The sequence below is a fragment of the Olea europaea genome, chromosome 1 (assembly GCF_002742605.1).
Source record: "Olea europaea var. sylvestris chromosome 1, O_europaea_v1, whole genome shotgun sequence".
NCBI lineage: Eukaryota > Viridiplantae > Streptophyta > Magnoliopsida > Lamiales > Oleaceae > Olea > Olea europaea.
The window spans coordinates 32,932,564-32,938,240 of NC_036237.1; positions in this window are offsets into that span (position 1 = coordinate 32,932,564).

Below are 5,677 nucleotides of genomic sequence, written 5' to 3' on the forward strand. Positions count from 1 at the left end.
AACTCCAAGAGGTAGGAAACCGTTCCATGTTACTCGGTAAAACAAATGAATTTGAAAACAGAAAATTATATAGCAAGCAGAACCACAACTAACAACTCGAAAACGTCTAGCTAATGTAATGGGCGTGGAACTGGCATTCTGACGTTGTTAACTTACAGAGGTATGTCACTTGCGATACAAGCAACATTAAATTCATAAGCCACAAGGTGTAATTATAGATGGAGTAGTGAGGGGGATAAGTCTCACAACAATGAATTTACAGTACATCGTAGAGCAACTGATTTCGATGTAAAAAAGCTTCAGATGCTGTGATTGGAGACCACACACGGTTGGCGGCTGTGTTCTATTCTATCGTGCATGTGGCCCGCCTAATCGACAGTCGATTGACGGCAAGAGCTTATGTACAAGGTGCGTGAATGTGTCAATACTTCTGGAATGGGGATGCAGACAGTGGGGAGGGGAAATGGTGAGTTTCAAGCGTACCATGGTTTCCGGATAATAACCAAAATCGCCGGCGTCGTAGGCCATTTTCGTTTGCTGCAGATCGGAACCTCAGGAATTTCTTGCGCAACTCGATTGTGAAGTCGTGCCCGGATGTTACGCGTCGTGGAGAGAAGCTGATGTGCACGCCGGGAGTGGCCTTGCACAGGGATCGACTGGCAACGTTCGGCACAGAAAATTTTTAAACAGCAAGATGTAGGGGCATTTGTCTTCGCAAAATTTTAGTGCACAAATCGGATGGAGAAGAAAGGTGATGGGGAATTGATTTTGCAGGGAAGGGGACCATTAGGTTATTATTGAAGGGCAAATCCGTAAAAGAGAATAGGAAATAAGGGATTTTGGTGTCAATTGTCTTTACCTTTTGTGTGTGTAATAAATAATTGTACCATGTGCTTGCAGTGTTTGTCAGAAGACAAAATCGAATACATTTGACTTGGTGGTCAAAAATTTTGAAAAACTAATTGAAACCAAAATGTAATGGGGCTCAGACACAGACTTATTGATATCATAGTAGAACCAATATAAATTTTTATTGAATAAAATATTTAGGGAGGTGTATTCAATATATATATATATATGATAAACAATAAATTTAACATTCAATATTATTAATATAATATACTTTTAAAATAAATAAAAACTAATATATTTAAATTTAATTATAAAATTTTCATATAAAATTTTATAATTTAATAAAAAATAGATGTTTTTTACAAAAAAAATGAATGAAAAAAGGGAAAAAAAGTTTCAAGAATCAAATTTAATTTTTTTCACAAAAAATATAGATAAACAATAAGAGAGAGAGAGAGAGAGAGAGAGAGATAAATGAAAATAAATATAATTAATAGAAAAATAAATAAATTTTAATCATGCCTCTAATAATTGTAGAAGGAGAAAGGGAAAGAAGGATTGGAAAAAAAAACATTTTTTTTTTTGTGAAAGTCTCTCAAAATATCATGATTAATGAGGGATAAATTTTGAAATTTTATGTGAGTACTTCCCATTTAAAAATTAGTACTCCAGAGACTTTTATAAAAATTTCTAAAAGTCATTAAAATTTGAATACCCCAATTGAATACACTAATACTTTTAGGGAGTCTAAAAAAAAGTCTACATTGAATACTCCTGAAATTTTTAATTCCAAAAAGTTATTAAAAGTCTCAATTCAATACACCCCTCGTAATATATTTTTGCCTCCATAATTAAATTGATTTTTTATATTTATGTAATTAATTACTACTTGACATCTTAAAAATGGAGAAATTGAAGTATTTCCTTGCTAGATAGCAGCAAATATTAATTATCCAAACCTTATCCTTCCACAATTAGGTCAAAATGCTATGTTAAGAAAAATAAATTTTGCTATATTCATTGAATATTTACTAATTAATGTGATGCAGTCCTCCGCACCAATGATTATGAATTATTGGAAGCATAGAGTTAGTGACAAACCCATCTCATTTTTCCAACATGCAGAAGTTGTTAATGTTTTTTTTTTATCGGTAAATGTAAATGTATAGATAAAAAATGTACCATGTACAAATACACTGGGCATACCCGAGCGAGACAATGTCCATAATCAAATACAAGTACTCCGGACATACCCGGAGAAATCAAAGTCCATAATCAAATACAAGTACTCCGGGCATACCCGGACAAATCAATGTCCAAAAACGTACAAAAAAGATCAATGATGAAAATACTAGTAGACACCATTAGCAAGAGAATCAAAACATTCGGATACAAAACAAACATTGCTTTGTATACGTGTGTTTTGATCGTCCTAACAATGGATTCAACTTGCACTCTCATACCATAAAAAATACAACAATTCCTTGCCATCCAAATGTAACACGGCTCGGCCAACTCTTCCCCTGCACTTCTTTTTTCAACCATTTAAAAGTGCTCGGTAAAGTAGACATGGAACGCCTAATACCCAACCAAAATCTGATCTGTTTCCATACCTCGGAAGTGACTCAGCATCCAAAGAATAAGTGCTGGACAGATTTGTCCAGCACTTCACAAAATGGGCAGTTTCGGTCCATCTCCAAATACAGTAGCTTGTCCCTCGTCTGGAGCTTAGAATGGGCAGCTAACCATAAAATAAACGCGTGTTTGGGGGTGATGGAACCATCCCAAACCGTTCTGGACCAAAGAAGAAGACCCCCCTTCGGCCTGAAGAAGTCATAGGCGGCTGAAGTAGAAAAATTCCCAGATTCCGTCCAGCTACATAATCTGTCAATTGCTGAAAATTTGTCACGTTGGGTAGCAATAATGCTGTCCCGGATGTCAACCAGCTTCTTAATGAGTGGAGAATCTTGTTTCTTCACGCAATACATCCAAAAATCTGTCCCTTGGAGGTAGACAACATTAATCCATTTAATCCAAAGTGAGTCTTTCTTACAATGGATATTCCAAAGTGTTTTAGAGAGAAGTGCAGAATTCCAACATTTCAAGTCTCTAAAACCGAGCCCCCCCTCAACTTTTGGGAGGCAAATAGTGTTCCAAGCAACCAAATGTTTCTTACCCCCCCCAAAGGAAGCCACGACAAAGACTATTGATTTTAGAAATTACCGTAGCCGGGATAGGGAGGATAGAAAGCCAAAAACATTCCACACCTTGGAGCACGACTTGCACAAACTCGGTCCTACCTGCATATGAGAGAGAGGAAGTCGACCAAGAATCAATATAAGATGAGATTTTATTTGTGAGCACATCATAAGACCCAACTTTCAATTTTTCCGCCGCAAGTGGTATACCCAAGTAATTAAACGGCATGGAGCCAATGGGGAGATTTGCGAGAGCTAGAATATCCTCCAGATCTTTACCATGAATACCCGCAGTATAGATACTAGATTTCCCAACATTTATATTCAACCCTGACATGCCTCCAAAAATCGAAAGGCAATTCAATAAAATATCCAAAGACTTGACATCCCCTCTAGTAAATAACATCAAGTCATCCGCAAAAGCCAAGTGTGTGATCTTCAATTGAGCACACTTGGGGTGAAAGTTGAAATTACTATCCGAAGTAGCCACCTTTAGCAATCTAGATAGGTATTCAAGGCAAAGAATAAACAAGTAAGGGGAGAGTGGATCACCTTGCCGAAGGCCTCTTTGCCCTTGAAAAACCCATGAAGACTACCATTTATCGCTATGGAATAAGATGGAGAAGTCACACATTCCATAATCCAATCAACAAAAAAATTGGGAAACTCCAACCCTTCAAGAACTTCTTCAAGAAACTCCCAATTCACCGAATCAAAGGCCTTAGTAAGATCAATTTTGAGGAGGCACCGTGGAGCAACCCTCTTACGGTTATATTGTCTCAAAAGTTCTTGTGCCAAGTGAATATTTTCAATCATACTCCGACCCTCAACAAATGCGGATTGAGCTTGGTCCACAATAGAGTCAAGCATAGGCTTCAAACGAGAGGCAAGAATCTTAGTGATTACCTTGTAAAAGACGTTGCAACATGCAATAGGCCTATAATCCCCCACCGAAGAAGAGTGAGTACCCTTAGGTACCAAGGCTAAGATGGTGTGATTAATTTGCTTGAGAAGAGATCTCGAAACAAAAAATTCGTCGATAGCATCCATAAAATCATTACCAACAATGTCCCATGAATTCTTGAAGAAACAAGAAGTAAATCCATCCGGGCTCGGGGCTTTATCATCCCCAATGCTAAAAAGAGCTTCTTTGATCTCTTGCCTCGTAATATCCCGAACAAGTAAAGAAGCATTCTCCTCCGATAACATCGGTCCGTTTCTTATAACATCCACACTAGCATGCTGTCCAACAGTTTTCCCCCCCAATAATTCACTATAGAAATGTGTGAATTCGGTGCCAACCTCCTCGAGAGAGGTAGAATAAAACCCGTCTCTCTTACGTATAGCCAGGATGAAATTCCTCTTGACATTCCTCGTAGCCAAAGAATGAAAATACTTAGTACATTTGTCACTATTCTTCAAATGCACACACTTTGCTTTTTGATCATAGAAACTCCTTTCCGCTTCACAAAGAGTATTTGCCTCTTTTCTCAAACGAACAACTTCACATTTAAGATAAGGATTTTCTCGGTCATTGTGCAATTACACATGTGCCAAATCAAGTTTCTTGGAAGCATTTTCGACCCTTGAGGAAATGTGAGCAAAATGTTTTTCATTCATCTTCTTAAGCAATCCTTTGAGGCAATGGAGTTTCTTGCAAAGAGAAAATTGCTTCGTGCCATCAAAAACTTTACTCCAACCAAGAGACACCAAATCAAGGAACTCATCATGCTGAGTCCACATGTTGAAAAATTTAAATGGCCTCCGCTTCCTTTCAACCTCCCCAAACAAAGTGACAATACAAAGGGAGTGATCGGAGAGGCATCCCGGGGGGAGGAAGTTAGCAAAACTATTAAAACTCTCAAGCATCCATGCCTCATTTACCATAGCACGATCAAGTTTACTCCAAACGGAGTTATTATTCCAAGTAAAGAAACACCCAATCGATCTCAAGTCCAAAAGTCCAATATTTTTGCAACACATATCAAAATCTTTAATCTCATAAGGCGTGACATCGGCCCCATTACTCTTTTCATCAAAATGAAGCACATTGTTGAAATCCCCAAGAACCAACCATGGCGAAGAGCAATTAAGACCAAAGACTTCAAGATCATGCCAAAGGGGCCTACAGGGTACAATAGTATTGAAAGCATACACAAAACTAACAAAGAAGGTACGCAAAGTTACCTTACAAGTAATAGAGCAATGAATGAGTTGTGCCGTAGTCTCCAACACATCCAAATCCACCTTCAAGAAATCCCAAAGAATCAAAATCCTCCCTGCATCATGATAGGCGAAATTATTTGCAAAGTTGAAACTACCAAATTTATTTCTCATGACTCTCGGAAGCTTCGAGTCATCCAATTTTGTTTCCAAAATCCCCATGACGTCAATGTCATTACGTCTCATCAAGTCTTTAACCCCATTGTGTTTGAGGGACGAGTTAAATCCCCTAATATTCCACGAGGCTATCTTCATATTAATGAAGGGAGGGCAGCATCCTTCTTCTTCCCAGATTTTTTCGCCAACTTCCCATCGTCATCGACTTTTGATTTTAGCTTTTCTTTTGGGTTCGAAATCGACGTGGACATAGCATTTCCACCCTCCAAAACAGCAGGCCCCTTAGG